Below are 25,160 nucleotides of genomic sequence, written 5' to 3'. Positions count from 1 at the left end.
AGGGAATCATTTAACCATTAAAAAAACCCAATAGGGCTGTTCTGCCCCCAATAAGGGGTAATTATATCTTAGTTGGGATCAAGTACAAGGTACTGTTTTATTATTACAGAGAAAAGGGAATCATTTAACCATGAAATAAACCCAATAGGACTGTTCTGCCCCCAATAAGGGGTAATTATATCTTAGTTGGGATCAAGTACAAGGTACTGTTTTATTATTACAGAGAAAAGGGAATCATTTAACCATGAAATAAACCCAATAGGGCTGTTCTGCCCCCAATAAGGGGTAATTATATCTTATTTGGGATCAAGTACAGGTACTGTTTTATTATTACAGAGAAAAGGGAATCATTTAACCATTAATTAAACCCAATAGGGCTGTTCTGCCTCAATAAGGGGTAATTATATCTTAGTTGAGATCAAGTACAGGTACTGTTTTATTATTACAGAGAAAAGGGAATCATTTAACCATGAAATAAACCCAATAGGGCTGTTCTGCCCCCAATAAGGGATAATTATATCTTAGTTGGGATCAAGTACAGGTACTGTTTTATTATTACAGAGAAAAGGGAACTTATTTATTGTCTGGGCCCATTCTTTGCAGGGATCTGGGAACTCTAATAGTTAAATGATTGAGGAAAACAAAATTGCATAATGTGAAAAGAGGAGGGAAAAATGCCAAACTACAGTATTAAAAATATATGATTATGCGCCTGATATACGTTGTACCAACTGGATTTGCCCAGAAACAGCCCAGTGTGTAATTACCCACAGGAGAGACTAGTGCTCTATTTTCTTTTACCAGGGGGTAATCTTAATCACTCTTAGCACTTCCCACATTCCAGAAAAAAGATAAGGCTGGAGAAGTCTGGTGTCAAAATGGACCCCCTACTGTGTATGTTAACGTTACTTTCCAGGCACCACCTGCTGTCTAAAAACAGAATAATAGCCTAGAAGGCTTTTTTTCCCCTGACACAGCAGGGAGATGGCACAAGATAACACAACAGGATAGCCTGTGTTATCTTGTAACTAGTTAAGTTTTGGGAAAACCTGCGCTTCATCTGTAATATATATAGCATTTAGTCATGTGCTCTTTGAACTTGCCCATATACCAACTACCTAGCTTTGGTTTAAGAGAAAACTCAGCTATATAGAGTTATGGGTTCTAATATCTGGAAAGCTTGGGATCTAGGAACCTTCCAGATAAGGGGGCTTTCCATCATTTGGATCAACATACTTTAAGTCTAACAAAAAAAAAATGTCAACGTTAAAAGAAACCAACTGAACTAGTCTGCCACCAACATGGATTTATGTAGCTTAAGGGCTGTGACACACGGGGAGATTAGTCGCCGTGCGACAGATCTCCCCAAAATGCCATTCCAACTGGCTAGAATGTAAATCGCCGGTGGGATGGCATACGCGGCGCCGCGATTTGCCGAAGTCACGGAAGTTGCCTTGAGAGGAAACTTCCACGACTTTGGCAAATCGCGGCTCCGCATATGCCATCCCACCGGCGATTTACATTCTAGCCGGTTGGAATGGCATTTTGGGGAGATTTGTCGTGCGGCGACTAATCTCCCCGTGTGTCACAGCCCTTAAGCTACATAAATCCATGTTGGTGGCAGACTAGACAAGGAAGATTTGTCTGCTTCTCTCAGCCTGCAGAAAAAGATGCAGGCTTAGAGCAGCGGAGCCAACACTCCTTGGCCAAGGCAAAAAGGAATTTTAGTGAGATAAATAACATTTGCATTTTACCTTATTTTAAACAATCCTTTAGTCAAATCCCATATGTTTCATATGTTTATAATCATCAGGGTCACGTTAAACAGATTCATATAGGACAGAAAAAATGCATTTACTTTACATAGTAATACAATGGTTCACTCCAGCCAAATACCACTATAAGGGGCTGATTTACTTACCCACGAACGGGTCGAATGGAGTCCGATTGCGTTTTTTTCGTAATGATCGGTACTTTGCGATTTTTTCGTATGTTTCGCGATTTTTTCGGATTCTTTACGAATTTTTCGTTACCAATACGATTTTTGCGTAAAAACGCGAGTTTTCCTATCCATTACGAAAGTTGCGTAAAAAGTTGCGCATTTTGCGTAGCGTTAAAACTTACGCGAAAAGTTGCGCATTTTCGTAGCGTTAAGTTTAACGCTACGAAAAATGCGCAACTTTTTACGCAACTTTCGTAATGGATACGAAAAACTCGCGTTTTTACGCAAAAATCGTATTGGTAACGAAAAATTCGTACAGAATCCGAAAAAATCGCAAAACATACGAAAAAGTCGCAAAATGTTCGTTTTCAAGTCGGAACTTTTCCAATTCGGGTCGGATTCGTGGGTTAGTAAATCAGCCCCTTAGTGAAAGTGATCAAAAAGTTGTAACATGCTTAACTGGCACTAGAACATAGAAAAAGCCCCAGTATTCATGGGGTATGAATCGAGAATAAACATATTCTCACTCTCGATTAAAAATACAAAAAAGTCTTTATTTACTAAATGTGCTTTAATCAAGACTTTTTGTATTTTTATTGAGAGTGCAAAATATCTTTAGAATGTGCTGTAACACCCAACACCCAGTATTTTCCCCCAGTCCAGAGCCATGAATGAGGGGAAAGATGACCTGCCAGAAGCAGAACCATGGAGGGAGAGCAGTACACCTATATATACTCCGCTGTAAAACTGTATTATACAAGAGACGGAGTGGTTAACACTATTACAACATCATTCCTGCTGGATCCATCTGCTCCTGTTTACTTCTGATAAATAAAGGGTTTTTGAGGAAGAGCAAAAGTTGTGGTGGAAGAAGGAGAATTATTGTAAGAAGAAAGTATAATATTGGGTCAACAAGGGTTGTGGTAGAGGCTGAAGGGATAGTGGAAAAGGATGAGGGTGAAGTAGCAACAATATTTTAAAAAATAAACCATGTTTATAGAAAATAAAATAAAAAAGAAGAGGAAGTGAGTAAAGCAGGGAAGGAAAGGGGTCATGCCTGTGTGTTTACTATAACCATATTTTCCTGTTCAGTGACTATTGCTAGTTATCTCTGTTGTTGTTAATCAAATTATGTCCTAAATATGAATATAACGGTTATTTTATTTTTATATTAAGTGCAATTTTCAAATATTTGCCTGAAGAAAGGAAAGGGTAAAAATATTGGCCGTCCGTATTGTTAAAAAAAATTGAAGTATAAACATATCTTTGAAACATAAAAAAAACTAGCTCAAAATAAGGTAAGAGCAGGTATATATTCTTAACTAAAATACTTTCACCAGATTCACAGTGGTGAAATTGTTAAGCAGTCTTTGTAAAAATTATCACGTAGCGGTTAATATGCAGTGGCCTTCGGACCCATGAGCTAATAATAGCATCAAGCTAGCATTTTCAGTTTGTACGCATTGCAAACTTCAGTACAAGGAGCATGATCAGCAAAGCACTTGCCATGCCAGTGCAGTAACCACAAATACCACTTACCTTTTGATTTGTTCTACAGAAATCTTCCCCAAAGAGGCCCTTTGTAATGTGTATTTACATATCAAGGCTGGTAGTTTGCAACATCCATTGCATCTGATCTATTTCTGGCTTGCTGTGTCATCACCTTGCCAAGGACTGTGACAGCTGTCCCTAGAATTGAAAGTTTGCCCAATTACAAGCAGCAAGACAGAGATTTTGTTTACAGTGAGACAATTCAGTCTTTGATTCAATACCGTACCATAAAGGATTGGTAAGCTCCATTTGTCCAGCTGTAATAGGGAGCTAGAAGGCCAACCTTCTAAATTCTGGTAGACCAAGATGTTTGCCTCATATATATAATTATATATATATGATAATATAATAAGATAATAATAATATAATAATAACAATATAATATAATAAGAGATTTATGCAGGAGGAAAGGCCTACCAAAAATGGTGCCGGCTCCCAGGTATCTTCCTCGTCAGAGCCACCCCACTGCACCACATTTCACTTGTGAGCCGAAATCAAAGCAACAGTGGAAAAATGCACTACTTTTATATTGGCAGAAATCTGAAGGTTGAATTCTCCATTCTTAAAGATTGCAGAAACTCCAGGAACAAACAGTGGCGGCAGACAACAGCATCAACATCTTGGAAAATACATACAACCCCATTCATTAACAGCTCCAGGATCTCCAGCAAGCAGTTACAATATAGTATACAAAAGCACATGATTTTAAAAATTATATGCTCCAATAAAAAAAGCTGAAGGTAATGGTTCAGCGCTTTTTTTTTATTGGATTCTGGTTTTGGCTTTTGGTTTCAGATTTTTTGTCTGCATTTGAAGCCAGTGAGCCCCCAACAAGACCCCTGATTGCTAGTCTGGCAAAGTCTTTACTTGGTTTACGTGCTAAAGTATGGCCTGAGCAAAGGGCCAGATAATTTCTAGAAATTCAAAGTGAAAGACATTAGTCCTAGACATAAATAGATAGCTATGTAAGTAAAAACTTCCAATTAAAAATCCAAGCAACTGAAACTAGTCATGTAACAATATGGCTGGTTTAGTGCACCTTCTCAAAGCAAATATTTTCTTTTAACAGATATGGATCTACAGTACTATATTATGGTTTCTTATGTATCTCTCAGAAAAACATTTAGATTCATGTACTATGGCTACTGAAATACAATTACCCCTATATACTACTTAGTCTTAGTGCTAAACGTGACATTCATAGATATAATGGGTAAAACTAATAATCTTGCTTCCTGCATAGAGAGGATCAGTATTTTGATGGATGAAAAACAGCAGCTGGTATTAAAATACTATGTAATAAAAATAGCAGAGCTTATATTCTAAACCTTACCAACCAACAGGCTATGGATTTAACTACTACAATGAAAATGTGTACAATGCTTGTCATGGCACCCCGTGTAAAATACCACCAAACCTGTCTGGCAAATATATTAAACATAATTGAATTACTCAGCTACCTAGACACAAAACTATAAACTTATATAAGTATTCTGCTCAAAGTTCCTAAGTGGTGGAGCGCAAGTTCATAAATACTAAACCTTGTCCGCGCTTGGCTAAAATTTTACCCAATGTGTAGGAAATATATTTATCAAATACCTAAAAACCAAAAATACTCAACAATAGTGGCCCCACACCAAAAATGTGAAATAAAGTGAAGTGAACAGCTGCCTTCCTCCAAACTAATCCCCAATTAGAAAATAAACTATTATAAAACAGAGTTGGCGCTCATACAAAACAAACCACCGAGTGTTGTGAATTAAATCAAACAATTAGTATTTATTAGTTAATTACAATAAAAACATTCACACATAAATACATCTTGCAATAAAAAATGAATAAAATACACCAGTACATAAAATGATATTCAAGAATTCATTTTTAAACCTAGAGTGAATTAATGATGTAAGACCTAATAATTCATAGAACGATGGAAATGATGCAATATAAATAATCAAAAGGAAAAGTGGAGCGCAAGTTCCTTTGTAAAACCCTCTACTTTTCCTTCATTGCACTATAGTTATATTCTTTTAAAATGTAAGGCTTCCTCTGCGGTCCTGAGATAGTGCTTGTTGTTGTCAACTATGGTTCCTAATGCTTTTATACTTGTAATGGACTCATTCTACTTATATTGGTGTTTTGGCAGGAAGGGAGATGTGTTCTGCACTTTCAATTTGTGGGACAGGAAAAAGGTCCTTTACATGCAGCTTGGCAAAATAATTATATTTTTACAAACAACTTAGTTAAAGGTTGTTTAACACTAGAAATAAGGGACTATTCTCAAAATAAGTCCTTTTGGATGGACATTTCCACCTTTTTCTCCCAACAAATGGCTCAACCAATCGAATGCCACCCTACAGTCCTCCTGTTGAATTCCACAGCACTCTCAAGAACTGAACAAACACTACTCATATTCCTGCCATTTTATGCAAAAAAAAGCCATAGCTATAAAATGGATAACTACCCCTGAATGCTAAATTTCTGGATAGAATTAATGGAGCAAGCGCTTCCTGCAACTGAATAGGTATACTTTGCAAAGGGCTACCCAAACAAATTTCTAAAGGTATGGATTTTACACAACAAATCCTATGCCAACCCACTAAAAACTTCTTGTGATTATGAAGTAGACTGGCTGGAACCTGATGTCTAATAGACCTTTGATGAGAACATATATTTTCTTTGCTTTGCACACTTTAGTTAATACTCTGAACTGCCTGCCATACCAAAGCCGCAACTGATGCATAAGGCTTAACTATGTTGGTCAGTTTTTATCTAACCACCACCTAATGGTTGCATATTCAGCACATCTCTCCAACTACATCTCCCCTCAAATCAGCTCCTTCTCTACTTCTATTTTCTCTCTCCAAGGATTAAATTTAAATACTCACTCCAGTATGTATAATCTGATGTCATGTTGCAGTCTGTAATCTCCTGATGATAACGTACAGGATTGAAATAAATTATTTAAAAAAAAAAAAAAACCCCAAGAAATAGTTACTGTAAGTTTTTTTTGTGATTACATGGAATATTAGGGAACTAAATGATTATACAAATATAAAAGAACCTGTTAATATATTAAAAGATATAATGCAGATGAGATAATGCTGCAGGATGCCCACTTGATGTTTAAATCTGCCCATGTATGGCCACCTTCAGCAGCTTATCTGTATGGGGACCTCTAAAAAGCCTCCCTAACTGATATCTAACCAAAAATCGATGTCGATTGGTCAGGCTTGATTTTTCTGTCGGATCTGGGACCGCATTGACTCATTGATGTGGTCCTCGCTCCAACTTCTCGTATGGCCATCATTGTAATGTGATCATAAACCGCATTAGCATATTGCCCACCCAAGGTGGTCATTTTGGTGGGCATGGAAAGTTTCCCTTATTTGGCAATCTCCCCATAGAGCAAATCTTACAATGCATGGCCATCTTTACATGGTACTTGATAAGAAAGACAACTTTTAAAAAGTCATAGATGCTCCCCAATGATAAATATTGTCCGATGAAGGCATACCACACCTCACAGCACAAGGATACCTCTGCTTTTCCAAGACACACATGGTATTATAAATGATAGGTTTGAATTTTTTAAATCAAAGTCAATTACTGAATATATAGGCAATAGACTACACCCTGAAAAGTATTTCAGACGCTTTTTGAGATGTTTTTTTTAAAGTTCTATAGGCAATGGTGCAACATGAACAGCCCAAGGAAAACTGGATATTAAATCCATTATGCTTGATATTATTAACAATAATCAAGGTGATCAATATTTAATGAGAAAATTCTTTTAATTGCCCTATTTGTGCAGAAATGGCTGTTAACTGCATAACTCAGTGGTATCCTTCATAATGAAATAATGGCAGTTAAGAGGGCTTGTCAGCCGACAGGAGTAAGGCTAATAGATCAAATCTGTGAAGGCTCAAAGATGTGGAGAGCGATTGCAATTCTTTCTTACACACTAAAGTGAAATGGAAGCTTGGGTTTAATAAGGCATATAAGACTATTCTGCTACAGTTTTTTAGGTCTCCATATTCCTCGCACTGCAGACTTATTAGGAGGATACCAAATTCTTCTATGGACTACAAGGTCCTAACTTCACAACTTGGTAACGTTTGAAAGATGCCATTGAGAAAAAAAATATATGAAACCATAACTGTACTGTTAAATAAACCTAGTAAAGATATCAAATGTCATGCCCATCTCTTTAACATAGCAACACAGTAACTAAGTTAAAAAAACACATTGAGTACAATTTATGAAACCAGTCTAAATGAAACCTAACTGCTAGCTGATCCAGAGGAAAGGAAAAAAAAAACAACTAAAGCCTTTTCATTTTGTTTCAGAGGGGGGGAAATGTCTCCCTAACTCCCTGGATCAACTTTGTACTAGGGTTTCAGAATCTCTTGCTAAAATGCCATCCAACCCCTTGTTAAAGCTATCTAATATATTTGCCAGTACAACCACTTCAGAGAGAGAATTTGACAACTTCATGGCTCTCACTTTAAAGAACCCTTTCCAAATTTTAAGAGGGTACCTCCTCTCTTCTAATTGGAATTGTGTCTGCTGAAAGAACCTACTGGTTAATAAATAATTTGGTTCTATGGTCCCCTTCTATATTTATACATAGTTATCATATCTCCTCTTATGCGCCCCTTCTCCAGAGTAAACAACCCCAAATTGGCCAGTCTTTCTTCATAACTGAGACTTTCCATACCCTTTACCAGCTTAGTTACCCTTCAGCTCAAAAGCTTGTTTGCCTTTGCAGCTGCTGACTGGCATAACTTACTAGAGCCAAGTTTATTCACAGGTACCCAAGCTTTCTTCTCTATAATGTATTTGCCTAAGGCAGTGCCATTAAGGGTATACGTGGCTTGCATGCTTGTACATCCATTACATATAACAGATATTGAAAAATATGTGAAAATGTTAGCTATGAGACTTGAAAAACTTTTTTTTTCCTGGTAAGTTAACCTGGCCATTTCTCTTGATAATTTGGGTCAAAACAATAGCTGTCTTTGATATACTGTAGCTGAGGCTTTTGATACTGTCAAGTGGTAATATCTCTGACTATTCTGGGTTTGCTCCTAACTTCAACAACATGGTTAAGTAGTATGTATGTATACCTTTATAAAGTGCTACAAGGATGTCTAACATAATAGCCAAAATAGGGGGTGGCACATGGGACATAACTGTTCAGTTACTTTGTGAGCATTAAATGGTCTCACAAACAAGACATTTTTCAGATAATACTAAACTGTGACATTATTAAATGATGTTGGGATGTCTGCTAAACATTACTGTGTCATTTGAATATCTCAGTGATAGATGAGGTTCACTGTTAATTATGATACACTTATCCATCTAGCTGGCAGGTGAAGAACTTGGTCAATTTGAGATGCAATCCAATTCAGAAAAAACTTACAGTCATTAGTATTCCATCAGTGATCTCAATATCTTTTATTAGGTTTGCGGTATCAGTAAAACTTTTCTACAGTTTACTATTTGTTTTCAGTAGCTCTTTGCAGGGTCATTTGGTGCTGAAGGAACAAGTGACTCATATTCAGCTGAGATCTGTTATACTAGACACTGATACAGAAACAGGTGGCATTTAGTGTGGGACTGAAGTGAAAATGATAAATGGCATAACAGCTGTTCTAATATAAAAAAGTCCAAGTGACTTTCACCCAGGGGCATGCTTCTAATGTATGGGTACATTCTTTACAACATTATTTTTTATAGTGTAAGTTTGCTGTATCCACAAAATTTTCAAATTCAATTTTAAGATAGTTTGTTGAAACACAGGAGTGCACATCTCAACATACAAAGTACAAATGATAAAATTTGTGCCCTTTTGGTGGTAACTGCAAACTTGATTAGTTCCCTGAATACACTTGAATCAGCAAAACCAAATATATATTTGGGGTCACCCCTATATTTACTCAGTTCAAAGCTTTCCTGCTCTGTGTCCTGCTTAGAGAGATTTTCCCAACATTATAATTAAATACATATAAAAATAAAATAAATATTTTGAATAATGAATACATTATAGGCCCACTTGTCTTACTGGGCTTAAAGGAGAAGGAAAGGTGAAAACTAAGTAAGCTTTATCAGAAAGGTCTAAAATGTAAATACAGCCATAAGCAGCACTGAGTCCTTGTCACGACTAAGCAGGAAACGTCACTGGAAGAAGTCGTTGAGGAAGGACCTCTCCTACACCTCCCACTAAGGAACACAGCCGCTGGGGGTGAAACAGGACTGGAGCCAAGTGAAGGAGTGGCAGGAGTGCCGAACCAGGCGTCTAGGCAAAAACGGAAGGCAATCGGATGGTCAGGCAGGCAATAGGTCGGTACAGGCAGCAGGATTCAGAATCGGAAGTCAGGCCGGGTCAAAATAACAAATATCAATCAGGAAACAAATGCTTGGCGTCTTTCACAAGGAAAATGATCACTTCGCAGTGATCCTAGGCCTCTGGCGTCTTTTTAAGCGCAAGGCGCATGCGCGGGCGTCAAGACGCACGCCGGCGTCAGAGCGTGCGCGTGCGTCAAGGCGCGCGCCGCCGTCAGAGCGTGCGCGTGCGTCAAGGCGCGCGCCGGCGTCAAGACGCGCGCTGGCGTCAAGACGCGCGCCGGCGTCAAGACGCGCGCTGGCGTCAAGACGCACGCCGGCGTCATAGCGTGCGCCAGCGTCAGAGCGCGCCCCCTTGCGACCGGGTGGACGGCCACGACGAGCAGGTACCTTACATTGCCCCCTCCCAAGGCACGGCCTCCGGACGTGCACCGGAGCGGGCTTTCCAGGACATCTCCTATGGAAAGATCGAATCAGCCGAGGAGCATGGACATTTCTTACGGACTCCCAGGAATTATTCTCCGGCGAGTAACCCTTCCATTGGACCAAGTACTGCAAATGCCCTCTATGGAATCTGGAATCAAGAATAGCCTGGACCTCGAATTCCTCCACACCCTGCACAGTTACCGGCTCCGGAGGCATCTCCACACGACCAGGGAATGGATTTCCTACCACCTTCTTTAGTAGCGAGACGTGAAAGACAGGGTGAACCCGAAGATTAGCAGGTAATCTTAATTTGAAGGTAACGGGATTGATCTGTTCAACAATCGAGAAGGGTCCCATGAACTTTTGGCCCAACTTCTTGGTAGGACACGAGAGCTTAAGGTTGCGAGTGGATAACCAGACAAGGTCACCAACCTTAAATTCGGGATTTGGCTTCCGTCTTTTATCAGCATGTCTCTTATAGCTAAGTTGTGCTTCTCGTACAGCTTGTTGAAGAAAGTCAAAATTGTGATTTAAAAATAAAAGTCTGTCTTGAGCTGCAGGAACCGACACTTCAGATAGACCTGGCAGAGAAGTGAGGTGAAAGCCATAATTGGAGAAAAAGGGAGTCTGTTTGGACGAGGTATGTATAGCATTGTTATACGAAAACTCCGCTAGGGGCAAGAGTGTAGACCAATCTTCTTGAGAATAAGAGGAAAAACACCTCAAGTATTGCTCCAAGGTTTGGTTGGTGCGTTCAGTCTGCCCATTCGTTTGAGGGTGGAATGCGGAAGACAGAGCGAGGCGAATATGAAGCCCTTGGCACAAAGATCTCCAAAACCGAGAGGTGAACTGTGATCCCCTGTCCGAAACTACCACCTTGGGTAGGCCGTGGAGCCGGAAGATCTCTCTAATGAACACCTCCGCCGTTGTAGCAGCCGATGGTAAGCCAGACAAGGGTATAAAATGAGCCATCTTAGTCAGCCCGTCAACCACTACCATAATCGTGTTAAACCCAGCAGACTTGGGAAGATCCACAATAAAGTCCATAGAGATCCTTTCCCAAGGTCTTTCAGGAACAGGGAGGGGCTGAAGGAGACCCATTGGGCGTGAATGTGAATTCTTGAACCGGGCACACGTTTGACAGGAAGTAACATACTTAGCACAGTCTCTCATCATCCCAGGCCAAAAAAAATGTCTCTTGGCAAGTTCCTGTGTCTTGTAAACACCCAGATGACCAGACACCGGGTGGTCATGAATAAACTTAAGTACCTCAAGGCGTAAGTCTTCAGGGACAAAAATCTTATTATTTGCTATGAGGTACTTCTCTTGGCGGACAACATCCCCCGGGGGGTTGACGACAGACTCAGAAGCATACTGGATCTTTTGTAGTAGTTCCGCCTGAAGTAGGAGAAAGTTGGAGGCGTGTAGAATCGTGCTGGAAGATGAATTGTTTTCGGGAGCAGGGAACAGGCGAGATAAAGCGTCCGCTTTCCCATTCTTGGAACCAGGTCTGAAGGTTACATGGAAATTAAATCTGGAAAAGAAGAGCGCCCATCTGGCCTGACGAGGCCGAAGTCTCTTTGCGGATCGTAGGTATTCTAAATTCTTATGGTCAGAGAATACTAGGATGGGGTGAGCAGCCCCCTCCAACAGATGGCGCCATTCTTGGAACGCCGATTTAATGGCGAGTAACTCTCTGTCTCCCACATCATAGTTCTGCTCAGAAGAGGATAGTTTCTTGGGGAAAAATGCAATAGGGTGAAGCAGACTCTGTACGTCATTTCTTTGTGACAACACTGCTCCAATGGCATACTCCGAGGCGTCTACCTCTAGAACAAATGGACGAGTGGGGTCAGGATGCTTCAGAATGGGTGCCGAAGTAAAGCGACTCTTGAGATCAGAGAAGGCTTGCTGGGCCTCAGGCGTCCAACAGAATTTCTTTAGCGAGCTGGTAAGGGCGGTAATAGGAGAAATAATCTTAGAAAAGTTCTTGATGAATTTTCGATAAAAATTGGCAAAACCAACAAACCTCTGCACAGCCTTGCGGCTATTTGGTGTGGGCCAATCTAGAACCGCTGAGACCTTACGAGAGTCCATCGACATTCCCTCAGGGGAGATGATAAAACCCAGGAATTCTATAGTTAATCTCTCGAATTCACATTTCTCCAGTTTCGCGAACAGTTTATGGGCTCGCAAACGAGAGAAAACTTGTTTGACATGGCGTCGATGTTCTTCCAAGGAGGACGAAAAGATCAAAATATCATCTAAGTAGACGATAACAAAAAGATCCAAGAAGTCCCTAAAAATATCATTCACGAAGTGTTGGAAAGTTGCTGGAGCGTTACATAGGCCAAAAGGCATAACCAGATATTCAAAGTGTCCGTAACGTGTGCGAAAGGCCGTCTTCCATTCGTCCCCCTGTCGAATACGGACCAGATTATACGCCCCTCGAAGGTCCAGTTTAGTAAATACTCGGGCGGAGCGTAGTCTCAGGAACAATTCCGGTATGAGCGGCAAAGGGTATCGATTCTTAATGGTAATTTTGTTCAAATCTCGATAATCAATACAGGGGCGTAAGGAGTGATCCTTCTTTTCAACAAAGAATATACCTGCTCCGGCCGGTGAGGTGGATGGACGAATGAACCCCTTTTTGAGATTTTCCTCAATATAATCCTTAAGAACGGTAAGTTCAGGTTCTGATAAAGGGTAGATTCGCCCAAAAGGAATAGCTGCGCCAGGAAGAAGGTCCACAGGGCAGTCGTAAATCCGGTGCGGTGGTAGTACATCCGCTCCTCTCTCATCAAAGACGTCTAGGAACTCGTGATAGGATTCCGGAATGAGCTTAAGCCGAGGATCTGAAGACAGGACCGACAACTCCTTCGAGGCCCAGTCATGACGGGAGCATTGGCCGGAAGGAAATGTTATTTGATTAGAATCCCAATTGATGAGAGGATTATGTGCCTTCAGCCACGGGAACCCCAAGATGAGGGGATACAATGGGGAGGAAACTACATCAAACGAAAGAGTCTCACTGTGCTTCTGAATCTTTATTAACAAAGGAAAAGTCTCAATCAAAACTGGACCAGAAGAAATATCAGATCCATCTGCCAATTTCACCATCAATGGGCTGGATCTGGGTTTCAAAGGAATACAATGCAATCGGGCGAACTCCCGATCAATAAAGCAACCGCAGGCCCCGGAGTCAATCAGTGCTGGAACCTGGAGCGTCTTTCCGGACCACTGTAAAACAGCAACAACAGACATAAGTGAAAGTCCATTGACCCCTTCTGCACTGAGAAGAACTGGTGCTGAATTCTTACTATTAGGTCGCACAGGACAATTGCGAAGGAGGTGGCCCGAAGCACCACAATAGAGGCATAAGTTCATACGTCGTCTGCGTAGTCTCTCCTCAGGTGTTAATGGAGAGCGGATGAGGCCGATCTGCATGGGTTCAGGCTCCTCAGACAACGAAGAAGCGGCCATGGGAGGTGTTGAGGTAGATTTGGGGAACAGGGGTGCTTTGGGGAGCAACCAGCTTGGTTGCGAGACCCCGGATTTCTCCAGTCTCCTCTCCCTCAAACGCCGATCAATTTGGATCACTGTCCCAACAAGCGATTCTAGTTCGTCAGGAACCCCAACACGAGCTAGCTCATCCTTCAGAACTTCCGACAAGCCAATTCTAAACTGGTGTTTCAGAGCCGCTTGGTTCCATTGGGTGTCCGCAGCGTAGTTGCGGAAATCTGTGATATACTCCTCAACCGGGCGTCTACCCTGGAAGAGGGATCTGAGCGCAGCTTCAGCTGAAGCCTCTCTTTGGGGGTCGTCATACAGTACAGCCATCGCCTGAAAGAAAGCAGTAGAGTCACTGAACAACGGGCTGTCTTGTTCCAGAAGACGGTGGGCCCATGTCTGAGGCTCCCCGGATAGAAGCGAAATGGCAAACCCCACCTTAGACTGTTCAGTCGTATAAGTATAGGGGTTCAAAGTAAATTCCAGCTTGCAGCTATTCATAAAGGCCCGAAACTTCTTGCGGTTCCCAGAAAAGCGCTCTGGCAGAGAAAGCTTGAGCTTGGGCGTCGCTGGCTGAATAGCCCCGGGTGAGGGAGCAGCGGGGACATCAGCGGGATCTCCAGGCAAAGGCTGTAATTGAGCCTGGACAGAATGCAGCCCGGCTTGGAGTTCTTGTACCGCTTGAGTGAGGGCGGTCATTTGCTGAGTCAGCAGTTGCATGGCCGGGATTTCCTCAGCTCCTTCCATACTGGCGAAGTGATACTGTCACGACTAAGCAGGAAACGTCACTGGAAGAAGTCGTTGAGGAAGGACCTCTCCTACACCTCCCACTAAGGAACACAGCCGCTGGGGGTGAAACAGGACTGGAGCCAAGTGAAGGAGTGGCAGGAGTGCCGAACCAGGCGTCTAGGCAAAAACGGAAGGCAATCGGATGGTCAGGCAGGCAATAGGTCGGTACAGGCAGCAGGATTCAGAATCGGAAGTCAGGCCGGGTCAAAATAACAAATATCAATCAGGAAACAAATGCTTGGCGTCTTTCACAAGGAAAATGATCACTTCGCAGTGATCCTAGGCCTCTGGCGTCTTTTTAAGCGCAAGGCGCATGTGGGCGTCAAGACGCACGCCGGCGTCAGAGCGTGCGCGTGCGTCAAGGCGCGCGCCGGCGTCAGAGCGTGCGCGTGCGTCAAGGCGCGCGCCGGCGTCAAGACGCACGCCGGCGTCATAGCGTGCGCCAGCGTCAGAGCGCGCCCCCTTGCGACCGGGTGGACGGCCACGACGAGCAGGTACCTTACAGTCCTCTATCAAAAGAAACACAGAATTTCTTGTCTCCTTTTTTGTAAACATGGTCTTTGGTATCAAAAAAATCCTTCATTCCTGGGCCAGAGTCTGCACAGCTCTCATCTCTCTCCCTTCTCCTGCTCCTGAATTTATAAGCATTCACCCCCACTCCCATCAGAATGTGTGATCTGAGCTACCAATAGAAATCAAGTTAAAATGGTAGCTGCTATCTTAAACAGAGGGATATTCTAGGGCTATTTACTCAGTTACGGTAAAGCTTTCTGTAGAATAAATATAGCATTCTAGGTTGCACTAATGTGGCAAATCTATTGGCAGTAAAATGCCAAAATGACTTTTTTTCTCCTTTAAGTATAAAAAAATGTAGTGTAATGCCAGAATGAATTCAAGAGATATGTTTTAGGAGCAAAAATGTTTTTGTATTCAGTTGGTTGCATTTGGTTCAGCAGAAGAATTTGAGTCCAGATCTTTTTAAATATATGGCTAGATTGCAGTCTTAAAGGAGAACAAAACCCTAAAAAACAAATATGGTTAAAAATGCCATATTTTATATACGGAACACACTGTGCAATCCTAAAGTTTCAGCATCTCCATTACAATAATGATCAAGGTCTTAAAATTTGGCACAGGAACTCACCATCTTGGCTATTGTAGGAGTGTCACTGATCCTGCGCATCCTCTGTATGATCTGGGCAGCTCTTGAGAATCTAAGCTTGGGGTCATTGGAAATCATCAAGCAGAAAATGAGTTTTAGCCTGTAGCTTATGCTATAGGGCTGATGATTAACTTCTGATGCTTATTGCACTTGTTTCGGAGCTACCATGTAATGAGAATCTGAATTCATTTGTAATCAGCTTTGTATATTGACTTTTATATTCTATATATACAGTATATTGTGAGTTGGTCACTAAGCCCAGGAAACTGACAGCAGCACAGAGCGTGTGCAGTGAATCAGCAGAAAATAGATGGGGAGCTGCTAGGGTCATCTCCAGAAGCCCTGACCTTCGTTGTTAAAGGGCTGTGATTGCCTTGGGCTGGTGAAGAATCCCAAAACACATTATGCAGCATCTCTAGCCTAGTTCTGTTAAGCTGTTAAGCATTATTTCTCCTTTAATCAAGGGTTCATTCTGTCTTGTATAAATCTTGCTTATTCCTGGCACAACATGCAGCATAAAACCCTCTTGCTAGGAATACACCAAAGCCATAATTATTGGATTTGCCTAAACACTAAGTCCTTTACAAAAGATTTGTCTAAGGAAAAAAAAACAATTTTGAACAAAAATCTATCACCTTCAGTTGTTCAGAGCTGGGTGCTGATTCGGTCCAGAATATATCAGGATTTGGCCAATTCCTGAACCAAACCCTGGTTTCATTACTGGTTTTTGGCATTGTCTTTTAGTAAAGGTTAAACCGTGCACAAAAATATGAATGAAAAGCACTGGGTTTTATTTCATGATTGCGAAATGTGTAATGTGCACTTCTTTTTGATGACATTATCCAAATAAAAAAAGCTTGAATAGAAAAAAAAAGCACTGGGTGTACCTACAGACCCTTGTGTCTTATCTTATATAAGACCCCTTGAACAGGTTGTTGTCTTAAAACCCTACAGCTATGTCCATGCAATAGCGCAAAAAATGGACAAAAACTGAATTTTATGAACCAGGTGTAAGGGTCTGATCTGCAGCAACTTCATACAGGATTAGATGTACTCCCTGGTAATGTCATAAAAGGTACACAGGTCTAGTAAACCATATAATGTCATAAAAGGTACACAGGTCTAGTAAACCATATAATGTCATAAAAGGTACACAGGTCTAGTAAACCATAGCTAACAGTCACTAACTAGCATTTAATTTATTATCTGTTATTTATATAGCAGCAATACTCATAAACAGCACTTTAAAGAGAGTATACATAATTCACAGCAGTCCCTGCATCAGGTGAGCTAACACTCTATGGTCACTATCACACATATGATAGTCACTATGATGGTCACAATGTACACATACATGGTCAGTTTTATGAGAATCCAGGTAGCCTGCCTGTATGTTTTTGGAAGTTCGAAAGAAACCTGTGTATTCAGGAAATATATTGGGAGAACATACACAATCCTTGCAGATAGTGCCCTATCATAATGGAACATACTTGCTGTTTCCAATGATTTAATTTTGAACACATTATTTACAAAGGAAGTATTTTACTTAGCAGTAAAAACCAAAGAACAAAATGTTATTATTTTCTAAATTCCTAACTGATAACCCCCATTTCCCTTTAAGTATTTTACCAGAATTATCAGACAAAGATCTCTTTATTTCAGGGCACGCAGATTTGACTTACTGAATTCTTTTGTTCTAGCAGACCACACATCTATCTGCAGTTCTGCTGAATAACAGTTTATTCCAACTGGTGAACCAGACTGCAGTGTTTATGTTCATAAGAATACACTGTGAGTTCCAAATCGGCATAACAACCCTCATGCAGCTATTTAAACAGCAAATATTTACTAAAATATAGCGTGAATAAAGCCAAGGCACTCAGTAACAGATAGCTGTGGGTGGTTTAGCAGTATCAGGCACTCTTCTATTTTGATTCATATTTTTATAAAGGGAGTAAAACACACTGATCTCAAGGATAAAGGCACGTGTGCAGTTTTTCCACCCACTGAGAAACATGCCCAATATTGCCTCTGCCTCTGGTGTTTACTTTGTGTGTATGTATGTTTTATTTATAGTATATTGCACTACTTGCACATGGAGCGTTGTCCATTAGAACAATAAGACAAAGGTCAATACAATAAAATATACATAAATACAAAATACAGTTGCAACATATTTTCTAAATTCAGTGTTAGGTGAAGAAGGTCCCTGCCCCATACAGGGTACAATCTAAGTGGGCGAGTAACTTATGGGTAACTTAGGAGTACTTTAAGAAGTAGTATTTGAGTCTATTCTTGCAGAAACTTAGGGACGATTGTTTCTTGAGGAATTTAGGCATGGCATTCCAAATGTAAGGAGAAGAAGGTCCCTGCCCCATACAGTATACATTCTAAGTGGGTGAGTAACTTACGGGTAACTTGTAAATACTTCAAGAGGTAGTATTTGAGTTTATTTTTGAAGATTCACTCTGGAGGAATTCAAGGATGGCATTCCAAATGTAAGGAGAAGAAGGTCCCTGCCCCATAGAGTATACATTCTACGTGGGTTAATTACTTGTGAGTAACTTATGAATACTTCAAGAGGATGTATTTGAGTTTATTCTTGAAGATTCTCTCCTGAGGAATTTAGGGATGGCATTCCAAATGTAAGGAGAAGAAGGTCCCTGCCCTATAGAGTATACATTCTAAGCGGGTGAGTAATTACAGGTAACTTATGAATACTTCAAGAGGTAGTATTTGAGTTTATTCTTGAAGATTCTCTCCGGAGGAATTTAGGGATGGCATTCCAAGTGTATGGAGCAGCATGAGAGAAAGATTTAAGGCAGGAAAAAGCAGTAGAAATTGGTGGCCTGACCAGGTGGTGACTCTGAGAGGAAAAAAGAGGTCAGCCAAGAATGTATGGGTTGAGGTGCAGAGGAATGAAGGGCTTGAAAGTCATTTTTTTGGGTCATGTACCAGCCCAAAGCCACCTCAACCCTTTATCTGTAAAGATCTGTGCTTACAGGCATGCATTTTACATCAGTATTCATAAAAAAATCTATGTACCCGGTACAGTCAACCTCCATGGCAGTTATACCCTGACTTTCTGCAATGTTGTGATACTTTTTGATGCTCAACTTTGCTTCTCAACAGAGCACAAACAGATGATTTCACAAGATCCAAGAGGAGGACCTGCTGTGGACAAATTTGAAGTCATGGATCCTTACTGTTAAAGGGCTGCTAAACGTTTTGGGTGGGAACCCAAGGTATGGGATCCCTTATCTGGAAACCCGTTCTCCAGAAATCTCCATATTACGGAAAGCCCGTCTCCCATAGACACCATTTTAATCAAATAATTCAGAATTTTAAAACTGATTTCCTTTTTCTCTTAAGTAGTAAAACAGTACCTTGTAACTGATCCCAATTAAAATATAATAATCCTTATTGGATGTAAAACAATCCTATTGGGTTTAATTCAATTTTTATTGATTTTTTAGTAGACTTAAGGTATGGAGATCCAAATTATGGAAAGACCCCTTATCCGGAATACCCTTGGTCCTGAGCATTCTGGATAATGGGTCCTATACCTGTATATAAAATATAACATTCCTAGCCTTATTTTTTTATGGTTAGTTCTCCTTTAATGAACAGACCAGCAGTGAATTCCCCAAACAGTTAAATGGGCAGTTGATCAGTGGCCAAGGTTATGGATCATCATCCTCCACTGTATCTTGAAATGCAGGTACAGGTATAGGACCCATTATCCAGAATGCTCGGGACCAAGGGTATTCCGGATAAGGGGTCTTTCCGTAATTTGGATCTCCATACCTTAAGTCTGCTAAAAAATCAATAAAACATTAATGAAACCCAATAGGATTGTTTTGCATCCAATAAGGATTATTTATATCTTAGTTGGAATCAATTACAAGGTTCTGTTTTATTTCTACATAGAAAAAGGAAATCAGTTTTAAAATTCTGAATTATTTGATTAAAATGGAGTCTATGGGAGACAGGCTTTCCGTAATTCGGAGCTTTCTGGATAACGGGTTTCCGGATAAGGGGTCCGATACCTGTACAATAAAAGTAGCAGCAAAGTAATATGAGTCTAATGAAAAATTGTCAGTATACTAACAGAAAACATGAATCTTTTCCCCCCACAATGAATTGTTCTTGGAGAGTAATATAGAACAGCAGGGGCAAATTGTCAGATTTTAGTAAACAACCAAATGTCCAACTTTAGACCTGCGGGTCGCATGTGGCCTTTCAGAAGAATGGCCAGTCTTCTTAAAGGGAAATTCCTCCAAAACATCAGTTAAGCTTTTTGAAATGTAAACATAATTTCGAGTAACTTTGCAATATACATCATATAAAGAATATGCAGCCTTTTTGTGTTTTTTATTGTAATACTATGGTTTGGAAACAGTTACTTAAGCCTGGCCCCCTATTCTCCTGCTGATCTGGCTGACTACTTTAAGAACCAATAAAAAAAATGTAACAGTAGTTGACTGTCATAAACCTGCATTCTTCACATCCCATAATTTCCACATGTGATGTCAATAAGGAAAGTTACACCAGTGCAATGCATTGTGGGTTATGCAGTTCCTGCATGCTGTCTGTAAGCTGAGGAAAGCTGTTACAATTTTGTAACATCAGTGTTTTAGTCTCTCCTCCCCTGCCAGGATTTCAAATGATGCAAAAAGAGAAGAGCTGTTTTGCCGCTGGATTTTAGCATATCAAGATGGAACTTATTCATACATTTGAAGGAACAGGTTACAGTGATAGGTGTATTAGGAGTTTCTGTGTTTTGTGGGGCTCTTTAACAAATATTGGTTCAAAAGTTCCTCTTTAAATGCTTTACAGACCTTACTGTAAGACATCATCATTTTAATTGAATCTGGCCCTTGAACATGCTATATGAGAAATACTTGGCCCAGTACATTGAATTAGTTGGACAGCACTGCAGTAAACCATGGCTATGGATCAGCAGTGATTGGAGACCAGTCTAGTGCAGTGAGAATGATAAGAGCAAATTTCTGGTTGCTGTGGGATACATGACTATAACAAATATCGCTCATGTTATTGTAATAATCACCAGGGTTACTGTACTCCACTTACACTTTTGTGTCAATAACTCATTTCATGATTTTTCCTTTCCAAGAACTCAATTTGCTATTAATTTGTAGACTGGAAAATAGAAGGTCTTTGTACAAAATGAAAAGTTATTTCACACACGCCATGGTGTGCACTCTAAAGGTGCCCATACACGTTAAGATCCGCTCGCTTGGTGAGGTCGCCAAGCGAGCAGATCTTCTCCCGATATCCCCACCTACAGGTGGGCGATATCGGGAAAATGTAGGCTAATTTGATGGGGGGGGCCAAACGATCGAATTCTAATGGCGGAAATGGCACAGTCGGTTCGGGGACCGCATCAACGAGCCAATGCGGTCCCTGATCCGACTAAATCTTTTAGCCTGCCCGATCGATATCTGGGCAATTTCAGGGCAGATATCAGTCGGGCAGGCCCGTCGTTAGTGCCTCTACACGAGCTGATAAGCTACCGAATCGGTCCAAGGGACTGATATCAGCAGCTACAATTGGCCCGTGTATGGCCACCTTAAGAAACACCAAATAACTTATAGAAGCCATAGGTTTTACTGGCTAAAAGAATCCCAGGACACCAATTAACTTTTTAAGTGCCTTGTTTCCTAACCTTGGGTCCCTAAATGTTACTGAACTACAACTCCTAGGATGCATTAAACCATTTTAACATGTTAGTTAATGCTGGGAGCTGTAGTCCAGCAATATCTAGGGACCCAAGGTTAAGAAACAGGGCCCTACTTGCTAGGCCAGTGCAAACTGGCAATTCAGGGATTTATTGTGTTATTGTATAATAACTTTATATATATATTATATTATATATAATATTATAACATTGTATGTAATTAAAGGGCTTTTTTAAGTTAAATAACGCTTTGATCTTTCTTCATATGAAAAATAGTTGGAATGATTTAGTGTATCCATATGTTTTAATTTCCTTGCAGAGCCAGATTATGCACAAGGTTCCCCAGATTCCTACCCAGGGCCCCAGTACTCCAGTACTCCAGGGGCAGCAGCAAGGCAATAATGTGGGGACAGTGGAAGTTTGAGCCCCCAAATCACTACAGTTCTTGAGTCCTTAACCTGATCTTAATCCATCTCAGAATGTGAGATACATTTCATATAAACCTTGCTCCTTAATCAACGCTGTGTAATCCCCAATCTCTAAGACTAGTCATTTAATCCATACAACTAAACACTAAAGACACTGAAGCAGATAATACCAGATACCCAATGTTTTTCTCAGAAACATTTGGTTGTTTTGTCTATGAAGATTTTCATTCATCCAGGTCATGGTATATCTAGTATAAATAAATTTAAAGCAACTGGACTACCAAACAAGTCCAGTAGCTTTAAATTTATTTATACTAGATATTTGGTTGTTTTCATTATACAGGTATCGGACCCCGTTATCCAGAAAGCTCCGAATTACGGAATGCCCGTCTCCCATAGACTCCATTTTAATCAAATAATTCAGAATTTTAAAACTGATTTCCTTTTTCTATGTAGAAATAAAACAGAACCTTGTAATTGATTCCAACTAAGATATAATTAATCCTTATTGGATGCAAAACAATCCTATTGGGTTTAATTAATGTTTTATTGATTTTTTAGTAGACTTAAGGTATTGAGATCCAAATTACGGAAAGACCCCTTATCCGGAATACCCTTGGTCCCGAGCATTCTGGATAATGGGTCCTATACCTGTATTACCTTTTTGGCATGAACAGTTATGTTATTTAAGAAGATGGCAGATGCTGTTGCTTGGCAACAATGCATGGCCTACTTGGTACCCTCTTTATGGACAAATAGCTCTTAGGAATGTTCCTGCTGTACTCATGCTGCAAACAGGGACATTGTATGGGCTCAATAATTAATCATCAACCAAATGGACTGAGATTTCTGCTTAGTTCTTTTCCTACAGTACACGGACCCCTACTGTTTTATGTCAATTACCAGGAGCAGAGGCAAAAGACTTGTAATTTCCGATACACCTCATTTTCCTCCCTGAGAAACAACCGCTGCTTCCTATTGTGCTTTTTATATGACTGCAAGTGACAAATGGCAATTAGAGCATCACAGGGCTTGCTAAACATTAAACAAAGGATGCTTTTTTTTATCCCTAGGTCATGGCAAGCTCTGTCGTGGTCATTCTGCCAGTCTCTCTAGGAGAGCGGCTCTGATTTCCCACTCTCTGAATGTGCCTGTGACACAAGCTGTTTTAAACAAAAAGTCCATCAGCCATTTCCTTTAGCTGCAGCAAATTATATATCAGATGCAAGAAAAAAAGGAATCTTACCTTCTTTCTCTTCTGCCACAGAAATGTCCAGCACAGCAGGGTTCCTCCGTTGTGCTGTAATATTGCTCAGCTGCTGCTGCAAAGGCTCGATTACGCGATATTAAGAGGCAGATGCTGTGAGCGTTCCTCGGCCAGACAGCAGCTGCTGATTCTGTTTTTTTGGAGGCTTTTGTCACGCCTGTCTACAGCTCTCTCTTTTTTTCTTCATATAACTTTATTGGTATGGATTAGGAAATTGAATCAACTGGGAAAAGGTTTCTTGCATTATCTGCATGCCTGGGATATATGTGCACTAGAAATTTCCTAAGCCAATAACAAAGCAGGGCATGAAGGATAAGTGTGTACACATAATTCCACTGTTGGCTGCTGTAATGGGTTCTTTGTATTCTTTGGAATTCTTTGCAGTGGCAGGAATTTCAGTGCAGTTGTTTTTCTAGATATAGATATAAATTTCCAAATCCAGGTATTTTTTTAATGTGGGAGATACCTGCAAAGTTTGAATGAGAAAATTCACTTGATAGAATAATTTTTTCTATGAGCCATTAAAGTGATACTGACACTAAAAAACTACTTTTCAAAATATTAATGTACAATGAAAGTTACCTATAGGTCATGCTAATGCTGCTTTTGTAAGTACAGGTATAAGACCTGTAACACCTATTTGGCTATAAAATGGCCAACCCAGGCTAGTAATAGGTATAGAGCATGTGTTACATGCGACCTTAATACACAGGAGTGGGCCTCCGCTATATGGGAGGTATTAATGGAGCTGAGGGTGTAGTTGAACTACAACTAGGTAAGAGCTTGTGTGGTGCAGATGGAATAATGGACGCCAGAAAGGTTCTTGCTCATGAACTATAGTACAATTTATTGGACAAAGGCACAGCTTAATAGTGCAGCAGGGTATACTCACAGACACAGCAGTATAGAATGTGTGATCACCGTGGAATATACAAAGGTGACACTTAGGCACAGAATAACCCACTTGGAGGATGCACAGAGGATTAGTTGACACCTGAGATATAGACCTTTCAGAAGGGAGTGTTCCGGCCGACTGTGGTCCAGGGGAGAGCTCCTAACACTGGTACCTGGCGTCTAATAAAACCGGTCCCTAAAGAACGACTACAGAGCCGGGGTGGACTAAACCCTTTGTTACAACTCCTGGTTGGGGCTATTGACTGCCCTTGCTAAATAGTCTGACTACAATCACCTCTCCTAGAGGGTGCTATAAATGAAACTGACTGTGCTGGCTTTACCTCGTTCACGGGGCCCTGTCCCCGACTTATCACTAGGGTAGGTGGTCCCCTAGGGTACAAATGGCTTCTGGGCCTATGTTCTGGTCCAGGCTCAGTTGGGATCTGTCCAGAACACAGCATGCAGCCAAAAGAGGAAGACACTCCCTTGAGCAAGATACTATATAGTCTGCCAAGGGGAGTGGTCAACCTGGGCTAAACCTATAGAGGGCAGCCTAATAACAGTAACCTGATATCAGAGGGCTCTGCCCTATAACAATACAGATTAGATAAGAATAAGGGATAACACCATAGGGAGCTTAACCCTATGGGTCCCTACAGACCCATTATCCAGAATGTTCGGGACCAAGGGTATTCCAGATAAGGGGTCTTTCTGTATTTTAGATCTCCATACCGTAAATCTACTAAAAAAATCAGTAAAACTTTAGAAAACCCAATAAGATTGTTTTGCATCCAATAAGGATTAATTATATCTTAGTTGGGATCAAATACAAGGTACAGAGAAAAAGGAAATCAGTTTAAAAATTTTGAATTATTTGATTATAATGGAGTCTAATTGAGACAGGCTTTCCGTATTTCAGAGCTTTCTGGATAATGAGTTTCCGGATAACGCATACCATACCTGTAATTGTTTCTTGATGTTCATAAACCTGAATGTTTTGGCAACCTGACAGTCCCTTCTCAGTCTGTCAGTTACAGCTTCTAATGCTAACGGCCTACTGCTGCACAAATATGGCAGCCCCCTCATAGGGGAACATGGGGGAGCAGATAGGGAATGTAAAAGCATTGGGCAAATACTTT

The 25,160-nt window shown here is 40.7% G+C and overlaps 1 protein-coding gene across 1 annotated transcript in view; it reads right to left on the bottom strand.

Moving 5' to 3' along the window:
• pkia (protein kinase (cAMP-dependent, catalytic) inhibitor alpha) overlaps positions 1–23,230 on the bottom strand; it is a 42,364-nt gene extending 19,134 nt beyond the window's left edge. The window contains exons 1-2 of the mRNA NM_001030409.1: positions 23,107–23,230; positions 3,482–3,631 (exon numbers count right to left, since the gene is read on the bottom strand). The gene's annotated coding sequence lies outside the window, so the exon portion shown is untranslated. The remainder of the gene's footprint in view (positions 1–3,481; positions 3,632–23,106) is intronic.
• Between the last annotated feature and the right edge of the window lie 1,930 nt (positions 23,231–25,160).

Source organism: Xenopus tropicalis, chromosome 6 (genome assembly GCF_000004195.4).
Source record: "Xenopus tropicalis strain Nigerian chromosome 6, UCB_Xtro_10.0, whole genome shotgun sequence".
Classification (NCBI taxonomy): Eukaryota; Metazoa; Chordata; class Amphibia; order Anura; family Pipidae; genus Xenopus; species Xenopus tropicalis.
Note: the sequence above shows the minus strand (reverse complement) of the source record. Positions and strands in the feature narration are given on the sequence as shown.